This window comes from Gopherus evgoodei, chromosome 7 (assembly GCF_007399415.2).
Source record: "Gopherus evgoodei ecotype Sinaloan lineage chromosome 7, rGopEvg1_v1.p, whole genome shotgun sequence".
NCBI classification, from domain to species: Eukaryota; Metazoa; Chordata; order Testudines; family Testudinidae; genus Gopherus; species Gopherus evgoodei.
The window spans coordinates 36,529,544-36,549,664 of NC_044328.1; the positions used below are offsets into that span (position 1 = coordinate 36,529,544).

General features: G+C 40.1%; 1 protein-coding gene across 1 annotated transcript in view; it reads left to right on the top strand.

The window, feature by feature from the left end:
• SGMS1 (sphingomyelin synthase 1) overlaps positions 1 to 20,121 on the top strand; it is a 207,219-nt gene that overhangs the window by 16,428 nt on the left and 170,670 nt on the right. Inside the window, exon 2 of the mRNA XM_030568771.1 lies at positions 19,725 to 19,876. The gene's annotated coding sequence lies outside the window, so the exon portion shown is untranslated. The remainder of the gene's footprint in view (positions 1 to 19,724; positions 19,877 to 20,121) is intronic.

Genomic DNA, 20,121 nt, shown 5'->3' on the forward strand with positions numbered 1-20,121 from the left:
ACAGCAGCAGGGCAGGGGAAGAAATAGTCCTGTCCCTCTCCAGCTAGAGGCACCCCCAGCCCTGCCCCTTCCCTGCCCCTCCAATAGCTAGATTTCATGGGGGAAGTCTGATTTAATGGTCTGTGATGTGTTTTTCACAGCTCAGTGGGTAGGGTCCTACCAAAATTCAAAGCTGTGACAAACACGTCATGGGCCATTAAATCAGATCTCCCCCATGAAATCTACTATTGAAAATGTGAAATTGACACAGCACCTAGTCAAACTCCTCATAAAATGGGCATGATGTTGTTGAGTTGACGAAGGTGTGGTTATGGTCCCTTGTTTTCCAGTACTTGGTCTTGAGCAGCTTAATTTTTTCCCTATACTGGTCACTGGTCTGGTAAAAAGTTACCCGCTTCTTTATTCTTTGCTGGTATGCGTGGTCATTCCTGGTACTATTACCTAAAATCCACTGTTGTACTGATCTCGCACCAGAGATTAATCAAAATCGGGATGTGCTCCTGTGACCATGAAGTGGCATGCTTTGCAAAGGACGACTTCTGCTTGGTTTCCATTACAAATGCAGAAGTTTCTCTGAAGGTGTGTTTGCAGCTCCGGAGTCAGAAAACAATGGAAAGGTGGACCTTGATTTAACGAGCTACTGCACTACAACAACGACACCATACTGCTGGATGTTTTCAGATTAGGCAGTATTCAAAACCTAGGACCCGGTGATCAGTGGCTAGGTAACTGGGGTTTCTACCCTAACTTGTGCAAAAAGTCTAATTTGAGTAACTAAGTTTTCCTGCCTAAAGGTTCTCCTCATAGCTTATTTGCTTTCTGTCCTAAATTGTTGTACAGCATGGCTGTGAACTGTAATTCTGTTTTATAAAGTACTTCAGGAACATTCCGAATGAGAAGTACCATCCAGCTACATCATCCATGTGTTTTGTTTTCCCCATCACAAAAGCGCACTAGTTTTTCATAGGGTTGCTTATATGTACTTGGACTTTCATGCTTTTTTGACAAAATAAGAGTGTATTGAAAAAATAGCTGAAAGAATCAGTGTTGGGGGGGGGGGGGAAGAATTACAGAGACTTTAAAAGCAAGAAAAAACAACAACTTTTAACACACAAGTAGGCCGGGGTGCTGGAACTATTTGTATAGTGGCGGTGCTGAGAGCCATTGAACCAAACTGTAAACTCATATATAATGGAAACCACTTGAAGCCAGGGGGTGTGGCAGCAGCTGTAGCAGTAGGTCATATTTTTGGATCTGTCAGACAAGATGGTATCACAAATTAAAAACACAATTTAGTTATAATGTAATTCAGATAGATTACAACTAGTACTTATGGATGTTTTTACTAACATCATGATAAATTAATTCTATAGCTTGGGTTTGCTGAGGGTATAGCGTAAAAGATAGCAGCTGAGTTTGTTTGCTACCTAAATAACCTAAAGCACAAATGAAATTACAGAAACTACCTCAGTCTGGTTCACTTCAAAATAGAGTACAGTATGCTAAAATGAAGGCTTAGATTTTTGTCATCTGCGTTCAGCTGAAACCATTTGGTGCATTTGTCATCCTTTTATATGTAACACAGAGGGTCTTGCATTTTCTATCTGTACACACTTGAAAATGGTCCAACTGTCTTGAGTACAGTGACTTGTGTTTAATGGCATACGAAGCTTACAGGATTGTATAAAGAAAGTGCTTCAAAAACAAGATGGATACCATTTTTTAAAATTAGATTTTATTATTTAAATTATTTTTTAAAAAATCTGTTTAAAATGAAATCTGAATTTTATACAAAACGTGGAAATGTCTAAACTTATTGTAATCTCTTAAAATATTTAAATAAAAATATACACTGAATCCATGAACATTTATCAAAGAAATTTGAGTTAAATGCTGCTTTTCCATATACAGAATGGACCAGGAAAGACATCTAACTTTTGAGGTCAAGCTTTGTAAATGTGGCACAATAGGTCAGTCTAAGTAATTTAGGAAACTGTCTCATTTTCAAGAGATTTAGGTCAGGCTAGGAATTTAAGCTCCAGTCACTTTCACTGAGGCATATTTGAAAAATTTCCCAAGCTGCCCTGAATAATTAGTTCAATTCACTGACTGCAGTTAATTTCTCTGTTTAATAAATAATTTAATTGTGAATGTGAAACATGTTTTGGATACATAAACTTCTCTTATTAAAACATTTAAGGTTGTTTTTCTTTTAAAAAAAATACATTTTCTATTGTTGATAAATTATATAGTCAATTGCTTGACCACACTTTGGTTTGTTGTGATATATACTCAGAAGCCCAAATAAATAACATCAGTCAGTTCTAGTAATATGGTACAGGAAAAAATTCTGTATGATACCCCAGTCTCTGAAGACCAGTTCCATGCAGCAATGTAACGTTCACCTTATAGAGGTGTGTGCTTTCCATAATCATATCTTTAAAGCCATCTTTTTATATTCAACATGTTTACCAGTATTATATGTCACCTAAAACTGGATTTAATTAATTTGCTTTTGACTTTGTTTCTGGTACCCTGGTGTTTTCCCCCCTCCCCCCTTTGTTTGTTTGTTTTTTGTTTTTTTGAACCTATCCATTCTAGGTCATGAAGCACCTTTAACTTTGTTCTGAGCACATGCATTCCCGGTATTATGGGGCATGAAGACACCTTTTATGCATATATCAGGATAAACAGATTTTTTTAGGGTAACTCTGTTTCTGTTGCTATGAGGAAACAGTTATATGCCCTGATACTACCAGTTTTCCTATTTATTTAAATCAAAGCTTACTTCAGCTAATGCAAGGCATTATGGGATACTTAGCTTAACTTAAGTGAACAGGATTAAAACGAAGGTACAAGCCAATTTGAGCTATATAAGTGCCATATTAATACATGATAATATGCGTATTTAAAGGCTTGGAATATAAATTGTGAGTAGTATTATCAGCATGATATATTTGTATGTTAGTCAACAGGTGCCCACTTGTCGCCTTGGTGATCATTCAAGGTGACGCTTCTGCCAGATTGATATATGAAGCAATGGTGAGGGCCTTTATATGTGATTAAAAGCATTTTAACAAACTGCATAAGCAACAAAGCATAATCAATACAGGTAAAACTAATACCCCTTGTAACACAAGCAACACTTTCAATATCACCTCTATCCAGGTGTGGGAAGTGGGTATTTCAAGATCCCCTCATGAATAAGGTTATTCCAGGTTTGTTCTGCTTTGTGCGTGTTATTTCTGATTTGAACCATGTGTGTCTTTTTTTCTGTTTAGTAGTGTTTTTAAATGTAAGTGGGTTAATATGTACATTAAAAACTTGGAGATAAGTTTCAATTTCATTCTGGTATTGGAGCTCTTTGGGTAATAGAGTCGGTTTGAAAAACTGGGGTAGGCATTCTTATAGTGTGTCCCACAGTGCTACATAAATGGGGATAAAGCAGAAATTTGGAGTAATGGCATTACAAGCGAGGCTTCCATATAATATTTCTACATAGTACTGCCTAATTTTGTTATAGGTTACTTTGCTGCTGATTGTTGCTGTTTGGTAAGTTTTTTACTGGGCAGGAGCGGCTAGCTTCTGTGCCTCATTGTATTGGGCTGAACCACTGTGACCACATGCTGGAGTTGTGGTGTCACAACCATCCCTTGCTTAACAAGATGTGTGCAGTGCGCTTGAGATTTGCGTTGCTGTGTGGTACACCAATAGTTTACGTAGATCCAGTTATTTGTTATAGATGTTGTCTTCCAGATAACCTACTGAATGGTTGGTAACCAATTTATCAGATATTGCTGTTAGGATCCAATCTTGGTGCTAAGTGACCATCTTAATGCAGCTTATCATAAATAAGCAACATATCATTCACCATTTTCTAACATACTAAAAAGTACAGTTAATAAGAATCTGAACATATTAAGCTATATAATTGCTTCAATAAATGTAAATAGTTACAGTGTACCCTTCTAAGTGGCAAAAAGCTGTAGCAAATCCACTGTCAAGGCTCTATTTAGTTGTAAATCAACATGTTTTAATGGTTATATCAACTAGTGAGGCTGCACCTTTGTTTGGAAAATAACTGAAGTACAAATGGAAAACTTCATTTAAATTGAGGCTTTCCACTTGGTGGTTGAAATCATGATTTAAAGTGGTGATTTAAACTGCCTTGATTTAAATCAGTATACCCTGTTCAGAACCAAATTAGTGCAACTGACCTGTTCTGGACATCAGAAAATTTATAACCTCTCCCATCTCCTTGTCTTAGATACAATATACAGTCATGGGCATACAATTCAGCCCTACAAAGCTTTACACTCATTTAATTTCAAGAATGTAAGTAGTCTCTTGAATTTAAGCACATGCATAAGCGAGTGTAGGACTGTGGCCTTTGTATGCTAATAAAGTGTTCCATGCAGTAATACCACGATAGTTAAATTTGCTCCCAGATTTTTATTTTAAACTTTTATAAAACCTGGTTTGAGTCAGAGAATTAATTTCAAAAGCTTCTTGTAGTTTAGAAGCTGCTCAGATTTTCTAGGACATTTGAAGGGAAAACTCCCCAGTTGAGGTTGTTGGTTCTAGCTATGTTTTGTATGTATCAGGTTTGTGTTTTAAATGTTGACATAATGATGTAGACACAATGGTAGAAGGTTCTGGATCACACAATGTACCTGAAGTAGTGCTTACTACAACACTCTAGGATTTCAGAAGATGCATTTGAAACCCACCATACTATTTGGCTCTTTATTACCTTCTAGGGGCTAGGTCAGAAGAGCTATTGGATGCGGTTCTTCGGTATTAACAATAAGTTCATGCTTTTGTATCCAGTGATGGCAGGTTCAGTCTCTGTAGATGTATAGGGGGATTTGAATGATAGCCAATCTCTGGTTCTTCAGAGGTAAACTTCCCTGGTGGGCATTTTGTAACTTAGGCCACGTCCAGACTAGGGTATTAAAATCGATTTTAGATACGCAACTTCAGCTACGTGAATAACGTAGCTGAAGTCGAATTTCTAAAATCGAGGTACTCACCCGTCCAGACGGCGCGGCATCGATGTCCGCAGCTCTCCATGTCGATTCCGGAACTCCGTTCGGGTTGATGGAGTTCCAGAATCGATGTAAACGCGCTCGGGGATCGATACATTGCGTCCAGACTAGACGCGATATATCGATCCCCGAGCAATCGATTTTAACCCGCTGATGCCGCGGGTTAGTCTGGACGTGGGCTTATACTAGCATAATGTGTCTCTGTCCGCCCTCCAGTGTGACACACATACCACACGAGACAATATCCGTAGCTGGGTCATTTGTAGGGGAATAATCTCTGGGTTTCTGACTTTAACAGCATGTGTTTCCACTACATGAACTGAAGGAGTAGGGCAGGGGTAGGCAACCTATGGCATGCGTGCCAAAGGCATCTCGTGAGCTGATTTTCAGTGGCACTCACACTGCCTGGGTCCTGGCCACTGGTCTGGGGGGCTCTGCAGTTTAATTTAATTTTAAATGAAGCATTTAAAACATTTTAAAAAGCTTACTTACTTTACATACAACAATAGTTTAGTTATATATTATAGACTTACGGAAAGAGACCGTCTAAAAACGTTAAAATGTATTACTGGCACACGAAACCTTAAATTAGAGTGAATAAATGAAGACTGGGGCCTCAATATGTAGGGTTGCTAGGCTTTCACTTCCATTGCTGACACTTTCCAAAAAGCTGTAAGTTCCGTGAGTTTATCTAACTCATTGTGACATAAAACCTTAATGGTGATCTCAGCAGTATTAAGTTGGAATAGCTTTGCAACTGAATGGTTGGACTGTGACAATCAGAATATGAGGTCACTGCTGAAGTTTTACATGAGAGAGTGAGTAGGATTAAGATGGATTATGGATTGCTTTCTGTATTTTTGGAGATGGAAGTGAATACTTTCTGCAGCATCGTGTGTTATCAGCAGCGTTGTAGGCAATGTGAAAGTTGCAAGGAATGCTGCGCACTTGTCCCTTAATTTGTTTGCATGCCTTGAAGGAGTTGAATAGAAGGGGTTAGGTCCTGATGCAACCTTAACTTTCACTAAATGTAATTTTTGTTTGTTTATATGATGGATCACATTCTGCTCCCATTTACTTTAGTGTGAATCTAGAACACCTCCATTGTCTTCCATAGAATTGTTCCAGAATTTATGAACTTAACTAGGGGCAGGATTTTATATGCATGGCTTGAGTCAGTTTGTCATAGCCCTATTTTATTACTTATAACCAATTTCAATACAAGTTGCCTCCGGTAACAATAACTGCCTAAGAAAAGGTAGGTGAAAGCCAATGAATGCTATAAGTGAAAACATGGATTTTTTTATAAACATATATTAGTTTAGTTTATCCTTCTAAAAAGGGATTGAGGTTTTCAAGTAAAGCCAGGGCTAGTGTTTTTCGAATGGTCTCCCTGTGATGAATATTTATTCTCAGTTGTTTATTTTTTGAGGGACATGAAATAATAATTGCTGCTCTTGAAGGCTTTTTTGTAAACTTTCTGAAGATTTTGCTTTATTTATTAAAACTTTTCATTAAAACACAGAACTTCTAAATGACTGTTCATTTAAAATTGAGTTCAGAGAGAACTAGGTAACGTGTTTAAAATGTCTCTAGTTAAGCTTTATTTTTACTGTGAAATACAAATCTTAAAAATACATATACGGACAAGAATGAACCAGTGCCCCAGTATTTTCACCTTAGGGACCTGATTCTACAGTCAATGATTGAGTGGACAGAGTAGAGCCTTGCAAGCCAACCTAAATCTGTCAGGACCCAACTACAAGTGTCAGGTTCAAGATCAGGTCTGAAAATGACTTGGCAATCTTGGTTAGGGTCAGCTGTGCTCAGGTCGGGTTTGGATCTGGGTCTGGGCTAGGTTTAAAATTAGGCTCAAGCAGACCTCTAGGGCATGTTCCTATTGACTCTCTTGGGACTCAGTGTGGGCATAGAGTCAGTACAGTTCTAGTTGCAGGATCTGAACCTAGGACTGCAATTACTGGATTTGTGAATGCAAATACAGGGTTTGGTGGGTGTATGTGCATTTTTATTGGTAGACACATAACCACCAATAAAATGTTGATTCTTGCTTTACCACAGCAATCTTACTTGCTTTTGTTTGTATGGCTTCTTTATGTAGCTTTTATTAACCCCTCCAAACTTCCCCCACACCAAAAATTATTAGAGGAGTTCTTATGATAAAATTGAATGGTACGATAAAAATGAGCTAACGTGACTTGGCATGACAGTTACTGGCATGCCTTCTGGTGAAGGTTTTAAGATGGGGTATTTTGACATGTATTCCTCCTAGCTTTCTTCTCCTTTAGGCAAGAAATCATCAGATGCCAAGTAAGGTTTCCGCAAGATGGAATATTTTACACACTGAACATTTTATTGCTAAAGCAGCATTTTTAAAACAGCTGTTCTGATTGCTATGATTTATGTTGGCAGGGTGAGGGCAGCACTGTTCCTCTTGGATGGCTGTCTGTTGAAGTAAGATCTCTTTGGACACCTCTCAGTGTCAATTTTTCAATAAGGGAAAGGAGCAGAACTATTCAAGAATCTGGGATAACTCTTGCCTTCCTTCTAAGCTTAAATGTGACTAATGAGTATGTTGTGTATGTATTGCATATCAATGACCAGGTTTTAAATAGGGCAGTAAATATAAATGCTTTTATAATGTGATGTTGCAATGTCCCCATGTTATACAGGGGCCAGATTCTGCTCTAATTCAAGTCAGTGAAGATTTGACATTGAATTCATTGTGAAAGTGTTGGGTCCAGTACACTGAAGGTTTCATACTTTGCAAAGAATCACAAAATTCATAAATGATAAGCCCATGATCTTAGTTACCTTCTCAGGCAAGATGCTGCAAATGCTAAGTTTGACTTGTGCTAAATTTTACAACTATCTTTCAGAGCAATATTCTGATAATCCTCATATAAGGGGGAAAGTGTATATGTATTACATACACAGTGGTTGCCAGTTAAATTAGCATTTGTCAACAATCATCAGTTATCACCCACTCTAGCTGTAGGGATATCTGTGTGGTGACGTACAGCAAATGCTGACTTTTTAATGGCAATCGTTATATAGTAGAGCTCCCTATTATTAGTTTCTGGGCTTAAAGTGCTCTTGTGGGTTGTTTAGGAACAGTTTGTAATTCTTGATTGTGCTCACACAATGGGAGAACTCTTTGTGGAATTAATAAGAAGGTAGAAAGGGAACTTATGAATATGTTTAAGTACTGGAAAAAAAGGTATGTAATCTTGAAAACACATTTATTTTTGTGTACAGATAAGATATGGTTGTATTTCCATCTAGAAGTACTTTAATGGGATGTCTCAAAATCAGGATGGTTCTTTTTTATTGATAATGTGAACATTGTACTTCACTGTGTAATATCTCTTTTAGGGATAAGGGTTGCCTTAAATGTTGTCCTTATTCTTGGTGGGATGTTGCATATTTTTATTATTGTTGTTATAAAACAAACTTTATTGCACAGTGACTTTAGTGAAGTCCATTTATTTTGCAATTAAGTTAAAAATCATCTGGAGTCTGCTGTGCATCTCCATTCTTACAGCTTATGGGCACGTTCATAGAGGCCACTTTCAAAAGACAATTGCCAGCTAAAGGCTAAGTAAATGAAGATAGTTGATAAGTAGTCTCTTTTAAAAATATATATGTTTTCTTTTTTTCTTCATGCTTTTGCATGCTGTTTGACATCTTTAATTGCTGAATGGGGAGCCAAGTGCTGTGGGTATAGAAGACTTCTACTTGGTGAAAACATATTTGTGCCGATTGCAAAGTTGACTTGCTCATCTCTTTAAAAGTGTGTGATCTATACTATCACAGTAATATGGAGATGGTTGTAAATATTTGTATATTTATAAAAAAGCATCAGTCACAAAATTATATTTCAGCAGTTTAGTTTACTAGGATAAAAATAAGCACATGCAGTAATAAATGTATACAGCTATTTTTGTGTATGTTTGAATGTACTTATAGCCTATGTTCTGTGATGTACTGTGAACATTGTCATTTAATTTGATTTCTGAAGTTAACTTTTGGTGGTCTGTTTTCTGCTGCAAAGATTCTCCAAATGAAAAGGCGGTCAATCAGCTTCTCTGTGTTCAAGTTTCAGTGCAGGTTACTACAGAGGAGGAAACACCTTTCTTAGTCATCAATAGGCAAACTGTTTGTGCAATTCTGCATTTCTTTCACTGAGACAATTTTGGTAAATTAGTCAACTTGAGCAGGGATTGCAGAATCAGGCTCTCTATTAACATTTTTGGTAGTCTCACTATCCACTTCCGTAGACATTAAATCACTTTCAACTGAAATGTAATAGCCGGTTACAGTTGCAGTAGAACTTTGAAGAAATGGTGTATTCCGATGATGGAAAAATCAAAATCAGTATCTTCACAACTTCTGAGAGGTATAATGATCTGTAAACTAAATACAACTGATGAATGCTTACTTACCAAATGTTTTTATTTGTGCTTACAATTTGTAGTTAGGATTATCAGATTGTTTGCAGTTATGGCACCATTGTCGTCTGTACAACAGATTGCTGTTTCATGGGGTTTATATAGTAACTGAACTATTAATAATTCTGTGTATATGATCTGAAGCCAGAAGTAAACATTTTAATGTTATTAAAACAGCATTGTTAATATATACCAAAGCTATATAGTAAAAGTCCCAAAAAGGATTGGTTCAGTTGTTTCAGATGTTTGTATCAGTAAGTCAAAAGACTGTTCTGTCTTGGAAAAATGTTAAAAATAGTGGGGACTAGTACAATTGTGTACATAAGGGTATGGGAAAAATTACTAAGTTACCAAGTTGCTTTGTTCAGAGCCAGTTTTAGTCTTTCCAGAGCCTAGTTCTACTTGCCTCATGGGGTTAATTGGTTATAGGTAGTTAGTTGACTCACCTCCACATTAGTGTAGAGTAGAATCGTCTCAGTGTAGGAGTTGAAATATTTCTCAGACAGCTGCTGGCTTCAGAACTAATCCTACTAGTCTGAGTGAAAAATTCTTGTACAGCCATCCCCTCGTTCCTTTCCATACCACGTAATAATAGGGTCCTCTTCACTGCTATAAGTTGCAGTGCCTGCCTACTTTGTTCTCTTCCTTCCAGTAGGCCATGCCAGGTGTCTCTTCCCAGCATAGGGTAGAAGAGGGTGCTGCCATCAGCTGTATTGGGCTCTCTGCTTCTGCACCATGAGTTTAGGTCGAATTTAGCAGAGTTAGATTGATTTTAACCCTGCACCTGTCCACACGACAAAGGCATTTTTGTCGACTTAAAGGGCTCTTAAAATCGATTTCTGTACTTCTCCCCGACGAGGGGATTAGCTCTGAAATCGACCCTGCTGGGTCGAATTTGGGGTAGTGTGGACACAATTCAATGGTATTGGCCTCTAGGAGCTATCCCAGAGTGCTCCGTTGTGATCGCTCTGGATAACACTCTCAACTCAGGTTTCAGAGTAGCAGCCGTGTTAGTCTGTGTCTGCAAAAAGAACAGGAGTACTTGTGGCACCTTAGAGACTAACAGATTTATTTCAGCATAAGCTTTCTTGGGCTACAACTCACTTCTTTGGATGCATAGAATGGAACACACAGAGAGAAGATATTTATACATACAGAGAACATGAAAAGGTGGAAGTAGCCATGCCAATTGTAAGAGGCCAATCAATTGAGATGAGCTATCATCAGGAGAAAAAAAAGCCTTTGAAGTGATAATTGAGATGACCCATAGAAGGTGTGAGAAGCACTTAACATGGGGAAATAGATTCCATTAGTGTTATGACCCGACCATTCCCAGTCTCTGTTTATACCTAAGTTAATTGTATCTAATTTGCATATTAATTTGAGTTCAGCAGTCTCTTTTTGGAGTCTGTTTCTGAAGTTTTTTTTGTTGCAAAATTGCCACCTTCAAGTCTGTCGCTGAGTGGTGCCACTGGTTTTTGAATGTTATGATTCCTGATGTCAGGTTTGTGTCCATTTATTCTTTTGCGTAGAGACTGTCTTGTTTGGCCAATGTACACTGCAGAGGGGCATTGCTGTCACTTGATGGCATATATCACGTTGGTAGATGTGCAGGTGAATGAGCCCCTGATGGCGTGGCTGATGTGGTTAGGTCCTATGATGGTGTCACTTGAATAGATATGTGGACAGAGCTGTCATCGGGCTTTGTTGCAAGGATAGGTTCCTGGGTTAGTGTTTATGTTGTATGGTCTGCGGTTGCTGGTGAGTGTTCGCTTCAGGTTGGGAGGCTGTCTGTAAGTGAGGACTGGCCTGTCTCCCAAGATCTGTGAGAATGAGGGATCATCTTTCAGGACAGGTTGTAGATCTTTGATGATGCACTGGAGAGGTTTTAGTTGGGGGCTGAAGGTGACGGCTAGTGGCGTTCTGTTATTTTCTTTGTTGTGCCTGTCCTGTAGTAGGTGGCTTCTGGGTACTCCTCTGGCTCTGTCAATCTGTTTTTTCGCTTCAGCAGGTGGGTATTGTAGTTTTAAGAATGCTTTATAGAGATCTTGTAGGTGTTTATCTCTGTCTGAGGGATTGGAGCACATGTGGTTGTATCTTAGAGCTTGGCTGTAGACAATGGATCGTGTGGTGTGTCCTGGATGGAAGCTGGAGGCATGTAGATAACTCAGACGAACTGGCCAGGTAGACAGGAAAAGCCCCACAAACTTTTGAATTTAATTTCCTGTTCGGCCAGCGTAGCGAGCTGATCAGCACAGGTGACTATGGAATGCCAGAATCTCAAAAGAGGCCAGCATGGACCAAATGGGAGGTACTGGATCTGATCGCTGTATGGGGAGATGAATTTGTGCTATCCCAACTCTGTTCCAAAAGATGAAATGCCAGATGTTTGAAAAAAAATCTCCAAGGGCATGAAGGACAGATGTTATAACAGGGACCTGAAGCAGTGTTGCGAGAAGCCTACCAAAGAACCAGAGAGGCAAATGGCTGCTCCAGGTCAGAGCCCCAGACATGCCGCTTCTATGATGGCATTCTAGGGGGAGCCCATACAACTACCCCACTACTGTGCTTCCTCCTCTCCCACCCCTCCCGATCTACCTTGGCAGTTATCCCCCCCCCATTTGTGTGATGAATTAATAAAGAATACACAAATTTGAAACAACAATGACTTTTTTGCCTCTGCAAGCGGAGATCAAAGAGGGGAGAGGAGGGTGGTTGGTTTACAGGGAAGTAGAGTGAATCAAGGGGGCTGGTTTTCATCAAGGAGAAACAAACAGAACTTTCACACTGTAGCCTGGCCAGTCATTAAACTGGTTTTCAAAGCTTCTCTGATGCACAGCGCACCCTGCTGTGCTCTTCTAATCACCCTGGTGTCTGGTTGCAGCCAGGCCATTTGCCTCAACCTCCCACCTTATGTCTCCCCCTTACTCTCACAGGTATTGTGGAGCACACAGCAAGCTGTAATAACAATGGGAATACTGGTTTCGCTGAGGTCTAACCGAGTCAGTAAACTGTGCCAGTGAGCTTTTAAACGTCCAAAGGCACATTCTACCACCATTCTGCACTTGCTCAGCTTATAGTTGAACTGCTTCTTACTGCTATGCAGGCTTCATGAGCCATGCGAGCAAGGGATAGGCTGGAGTAGGTGTGACCGCGCGGTGCTGCCGACTGGGAGAGCAGCCTGAGACAGAAGCCTCCAGCTGGCATAATATTCCAGGCAGGACTGAATCTCCATTAGACGAAGCTTAAAAGAAGAGAATGCCCTGGAGTCATTCCTATTTTTGTCCAGGCATCCCGACTGACCTCATGGAGGCCGGCCAGGAACACCCATGTCTGCTCAGGCGCCCCCGACCAACCTAAGGTCGGCCAGGAGCACGCCCAAGCTGCCGCCACCGGCTAGCAGTCGTATTGTATTGTTGACGCTAGCCTTGGTACTGTGAACGCACACTGCCAACTTAATGCGCTTAGTGGGGACACACACAATCAACTGTATCAAATCGATTTCTAAAAAATCGACTTCTATTAAATCGACCTAATTTCGTAGTGTAGACATACTCTTAGTTCCACCCTTAGAGACAGAGCTGGAGCATGATGGAGAGAAGTTGTGAGGCAGAGACCCTCCTGTGCATCTTTTGGAGAGAAGAATCTAGCCTTGCCAGCTGCTTCCTTCCTGCGTATAAAGGCAAACTATAAGGGGAAGGTAAGCTAACACATCAAAAACAGTTGAATAGTATAGATTGTCCAAGGGAATCTGGTTCAAAAAGATGGAGTAAAAATAAAAAACAAATTCTGTTCCCTAAGGTAATGCATAACTATTAAACAGATTTCAATGGTGAATATACACACACATCTTCAAGCAGAATATTTGGTTCTAAAAGCTTAACTCTTTTTTTTTTTATCTTTCACCTTTTGAGTCTGACATTCAAGTTGCTTCTTTAGGCTTCCTGCAAGTTGTTTCATTCACAGTAAGATATTACTATTATTAAATCTTTAAAAGGATCACTTTCTTTCCCTGTTGGATGGTGTACTCCAGTGATGGGCAACCTGTGGCCCATCTTAGTAATCCGCTGGCGGGCTGCCGGACAGTTTGTTTACATTTGCATGGCTCCCCGCAGCTCCCAGTGGCCGTGGTTCAATGATCCTGGCCAATGGGAGCTGTGGGAAGCGTCGCGGAACTCTTAGTTACAAACAAAGAGCCTCAGACTTAGGAACATGTTGAATGATTTCATTGTTTTAGAGGGACAAGGTGGCTGAGGTAATATCTTTTATTAGACTCAACTTCTACTCCTGCAGGAATTCTGTGCTACTGCACATGTGCAGAGTTCATGTCCCCCGCAGATTTTTTTGCTTTCCTGCAGGAAAAAATACCTTCTGATAGGAAAGCAAAGGGAAGCCACAAGAAGGGTCATGCGCCCCTCCACTGTAGCATGGGTGCATTGTTTTGGGCATTCAGAGCAGCTGATGGAGAGAGAAATCACCGTGGGTCAGGGGCCGGACTAGGGACACCCCAGCTGGTGGCTGCTACCCTGTGCTGGGCTCATCTGCTAGTCCTGGCTGGGTTGGGGGCGGGGAGGACAGACTTCTTCCCCTGCAAGGAGTGGCTGGGGCCGGATCAGACCCACGCCTAGAAATCACCCCTGGCTGCAGGAAACTCCAGCACCCCTTTCCACCACTTCTTGCCTTCATTGCTTCTCAGCCACAGGGGAGAGGTCACTGTGTGGGGAGCTGATCCCGTGTCCACCCAACCCCCTTGCATCCAGACTTCCATATACAACCCCCCTCATACTGAGTCTCCCCCCACTGAGCCTTATACCCTGTACCCATACCCCCCGCTGAGCCCCTTTCTTTGCATCTGGACCCCTACCGAGCCTTTCCCACTGAGTCTCCTGCAATCAAACCCCCACCCCAATGAGCCTTAGCCCTTCTGCACCTGGAGCACCCCAACAAGACCCCCCCCCCCCGCATTTGGACCCCCCCACCCGATTCAGTACTAACCAGCTGCACCTGGACCCCCACCCTACTAAGCCTCACACCCCCAGTGCCTGGACCACCCTACTGAGGCCCCCACCCCACACCTTCCTTGCTGAGCTCCAATCACACTCGGACCCCCCAAATGAGCCCCCTGCACCAAGACGCCTTACCGAGCTTCTTGCACTGAGATTGCCACACACACAACCTTCTCAACCCACACTTGAGTCCCCCCACACTAAGCCCCTCCACACTTGGATCCTGCTGGGCTGAGCCTGCCTGCACGTACCTGGTGTTCCTGGCGTGAAGGGGCAGCACCCTAGGTGTTTCTGGGGGCAGGCCCAGCCTTTGACCTGTGTCAGAGTCAAGTGTAGTCTCACTTCCAAGTCCGTGTGCCAGAGGGGAGCTGCAGGGCGATCTTCCACCTCCATGCAGCCTGGGCCCTGTGCTCTCCACTGCCATGCTGGAGCCTGCAGAATTTTGAAATATTGTGTTCAGAATCTTTGTCACGTTGGCACAGAATTTTTTATTTTTTGGGCACAGAATTCTCCCAGGAGCAAATTTCTGTTGGTAAAAGAGAAAAAAGTTTTTGAACAGCACTGATGTTATTTTTCAGCTTTTCAAATGTTATCTTTTCGTCACTTAGTTGGTATAGATAGCTTGTGTATGTGTTCTGTTATAGAAAGCAAGTTGTTGTGGTCTGTATTTTACATGATTATGTAATTCAGCTCATTATAAAGACTAAACCATGTGCTTTACTAGCAGAAGGAAAGTAAGGTAATTGTGCTCTGTCTTTGTGAGTCTAAAGTTCAAAAGTGCAGGTGGACTGCTTATTCTTAGTGACTGCACAGATAGCAGTGTACCATTTGAGCATGTGAGTGGTTCTGTTTTTCTCAATGCTGTATAAGCAATACATGAGATTCTCTCAAGATTGTGTGTTTCCAAAGTCTAACGTTTGGGTCAGCTGAGTATAATGAGATATACTGTAAAAGACCCTGACTTTAAAAATGAAGTATGTTGTATTATATGTTGTTCTAAAGGCATTTGTTTGTGGTTTTACTAAACTGTGTATTAATTAATAGATGCCCTTTTCTCTAATAAAATAGGCACCTTTTTGTATATGTGGTACTCTAGATGTCATCTTTTCAGTTAAAGAAACAATCTAAAATTACTGTGTTAGGAAACCTAGTGGCAGTCACCAGTAACCATCTCCAACAGTACTACTTTCCCCCCATAATAAACAGTCCCTTTCAAGTCCTCCAACTCCAAACGCCTGAATAAATAGAAAAATCTTGTATCATGTCTTGAATGTTTAAATCTGGGTTACTTCAATGAGGAGTAAGTTCCAAATCTGAAGGCGGCTAATGAAGAAAGCGGTACTAGCATCTCTCCTCTTATTTTTAAGTGAAGGGGCTCTTGCTCATTGCTTAAGCTGATCTTGGGTGTGCAGCTTTGCATAGAGAGCGGCAGTTTCTCAAGTAGGCGGGTGCTAAAAATGTTAGGGCTTTATAGGTCAAAACAAACATCTTAAATTCTGCCTGGAAACCAATAGTATTGATATTGTGAAAGCAGGATTCCTTTGTTCGTGACACTGGTTAGTTGAGTAGTTTCTTGCTGGATACTATGCTGTGAAGTACATATGTGCTTGGGGAACATAAATACAATCTCATACAAATGAAAATCATTCAGAAAATTACTTACCCAATTGTATGTTTTATAATTATTTAAGTCTGCTACAGTATTTTGTTCTGTCACTTGTTACAGCGTACAGGAAGGTAGACATCATTAAATGTTAGTTCTTGGGTGCGTCTGGGCATCTGTGTTTGTACAGCCAATTACGGGCTTTCTGTATTATCATATTAATAGTTACCTATTAACATGGAAGAAAATGTGCAGTGTTCAGCTGATATCTCTCTAGAGGGTTGATGTCCATAAAGTTAATAGATATGTAGAAGTATTACAGAGGTCAACCTTGCAAAAAGAGGAAAGCTGCAGCAGCATATTATAAATGCTGTATATATAGGGGAATGATTTATTAACCACCCAACCCCCATCTGTCTATATGTTAGCTTTCTGACTACGAGATGCTGGTATCCACAATAGAGCAAAGTAAGTAGGTATGCTGCAAGACATGGCTGACACAAACAGGAATTGAGAAATTTTTTAAAATCACTGCATCTTCTGCAAGGATATTGCTTGTCTTTCTAAATTCATATTCCTGTATTTAAGCACCATACTAAAGCGGATGACAAACTACTGGAGATACCACACAGAAACGTTAAAATCTAATCTCTTTTGCCATGATAGAGTCCTCATTTTATTTGGATTGTATGAAAGAGCACATCTATGCTTAGGGAAGTGGAACATTAAGCTTAAATCAACATAATAGGTAAATAAGTATAGCAAAGTTGAAACACCATATCTGCTGTACAGTGCAAATCTCATCTAATCATCAAAATAGAGAAAAGATGTGGGGAGAGGAAGAGAAATCCAACTGCCTTTCCCACCAAGGGGACAGAAGGGTATCACACGTATTCATTAATTATTTAAAAACACATTAAAAGTATTCCCTTAATAACAGACACAATTGAGGTTGTGAAATACAAAAAGTAGGGAAGTGGAGAATAACAAATGAGGTCAACTTAAAAAAACCCCTTAATATTTAAGTCAGAAGAATGATTAGAGAAGTGGGGAGAGAGTTTCAATCTTTAGCACTCATTGCAGGAAAGGCAAGTTAATCAGGGACGTGATACTGAGATTCCTAAAAAAAGGTGGCATCAGAGTGCAGATATGTGTCACCTGGCTAGTCTCTAATAAAGGTAAGGCTTACACAATTTAGGCTTTAAAACCTATGTATGCCAACTTAGAATCAACTTTTTGCTTTAGAGGCAGCGTGAATGTAATATGATTGCTCAAACCAGCTGTTGTATGCTGAGCAAGCTGCCAATGACAGAGAAGAGATTCAGCTGCAATAATCAAGCCTCCTGGTCATGAGGGCATGTTTTGCTAATTTATTACAGATTAAATAACTCTGCATATGCAATTGAAGAGACTTTCAAGCTGTGTCTGACATGGTTTATCATTGATGGGATGGTCAAGGTTAAGCCAACATTCTTATTTTTCTTCATTACATCAGAATGAGTCCTCTTGAGTATGTCATTGGGGTCCAAATGCAGCTGTAGTTGAATAGCTGTTGTTTCTCCATCACCCCAGCGGAACAGGAAAGTGGATTCCGAAGTGTAAATTATTAAATTGCTGGGATTTGTTGGCATAGGTATTAAATTTGGCTAAAAACACACTGTGCCTACATGCAATACTGTGTGTGTAATATATATATAAATGACTTCAGAAATATATTTAAATTGAGTGTCTCTTCAATTTCTTTCTTCCATATATATATTGAAGAGACACTCAATTTAATTTTTTTAAAATTGACTAATTTTTTAAAACAAATGAGTTTCTGTCAGAGTACCTTTTAAATAATATGCTCTGAAAGTATTTGTAAGCAGTTATTTAAAAGTAGGTAAGGGTTTTTTGCTTCTTGGTTCATGTTTACAAAGCCTGTTAGCAGTGGAGGAAATGCAGAGGAAACACTGAAACTGTACAGAGTGTTGGAGGGTATGTCTACACTGCAATTAGAAACCCTCAGCTGACCTGTGCCAGCTTACTTGTCCTGTGGAGCTCGGGCTGTTGAATTGCAGTGAAGATATTCAGACTCGGACTGCAGCCCAAGCCCTGGGATCTTCCCATTTCTCAGGGTCCCAGACCTTGGGCTGCAGCCCAAGTCTGAATGTCAACATTGCAATTAAATAGTCCCTTCACCCAAGTGAGCTCCATGAGCCCAAGTGAACCTTGGGTCAGCCATGGGTTTTTAATTGTAGTGTAGGCATACCTAGAGAGACAAGGTGAATGAGGTAATATCATTTATTGGACTAACTATTATTGATGAGGGAGACAAGCTTTAGAGCTTACCCAGAGCTCTTCAGGTTTGATAAAGTATTGTTAAATATGCAGAACAAACAAGATGGGGAAAAAATAAATCTTTTTGTTAATTTCTGAGTTATAGTAATTATAGGTCAAGTACAGAAGGTACAAACCTTTCAGACAAATGTGAGTTTTTTTCCAGACAGTGACTCTATAAAGATAAAAGGAAGATACTGAGGATGTCCCAAAAGTTAATGTTACTAACTAACTTTACACGACCCTCAAGTTAAAATGTTGCATAAGCTTCAGGTTCAGAAATTTATAACAAAACAAAGTCTTCCTTAGTATTGCAGTCATTCCTCCCTGCCCTCTCTCTGCCGTAAGTCTCTGACTCATAGCTCCTCCCCAGAGTTCCTTCAAGTTCTTTCATGAATTTCTTAGGTCAGTGATGCCCAACCTTATTACAGGAGGGCCACGTAAACCTAAGCACAACCTTGTGTGGGTCAAACAGATTCTACAAATTTTAGTAAGATTTAAAGTCACCTGTAATGATTTATGCTTTAAGTTGACCTTGTTTCATAAGTAGATAGGTTGTTTCTGTGTACAGTATTGTGTAAACTAAAGTGATGTAAACATGATTACAAAACGCTAATGAATTGGCTGTTAATATATTGTGTTGAAGCAGGACACAGGGCTTATGAAATGGTCTTGTGGGCCATGGGTTGGGCGCCCCTGTTTTAGGCCTCCATACTCATAGCTACAAGAGATTTATTTCATTTTCTTCTCTCAGCTTTCAAGCCCTATAGTTTCCCAGCTTCTCAAGCACCCCCAAGTCACAGTACTTCAGACTGGAGATTTTTATTTACCTGATCAAACTATCTTATTCTTCTCTCCTCTCCCCTTCACAGCTTGTTTAATCACACTACTTTCACACTAAATACCGGCATAACAGGGACATTTTGTAAACAGCTTGTGACTCTGAGGGAAAGCAACATGGAAAACTGACATCATTGTGGCACCATAAATTCTGCTAGTTTGAGTACAGAAGCTAAAAGTGAGCTGTAGAGTATTGCCAATATAGCTTAAATTTCTCTATTTAATTTGTGATCAAACTTCAGTCACTTTGGGAGAGAATTTGGGATGGAAATTGGTAGGTATGAGTCTCTCTCTCTTTTATTCCATTCTTATCCCTCTTTCTTTGCCTTTTTCCCATTGAAATATTTGTTATAACTAGGGCCATCAATTAATTGCAGTTAATGAATGCAGTTAACTGAAAACAAAATTAATGCGTTAATTTTTTAAACTGCTTTAATAGCATACATCTGGTTGGAGGGAGGCATGGGCTGCAGAGGAACCTGACAGTGTCTGGTCAGATGCAGTAACCCAATCTGCCTCTGGAGGGTGGGAAGAGAAGAAGAAGGAGAGGAGAGAAGAGGAAGTGGCTCCCATCCCAGCACCGGTGGACAGGTAGGGATCTTGAACCCACCATTGCCTCCAGTGAGTCCCTCACTCTGGGAACTGATCCCTCCTGCCTGTGCTGTGCCTCAAGATTCTTCTAAAGGAAGAACTAGAAGTAGGACTGAGTGGATTTGTAGATTCTAAAATATTACATTGTTTTATTTTTGAGTTCACTTAAAAAAAATTACTTTTGTAAGTTCAACTTTCATGATAGAGATTGCACTACAATATTTCTATGAGGTGAACTGAAATAC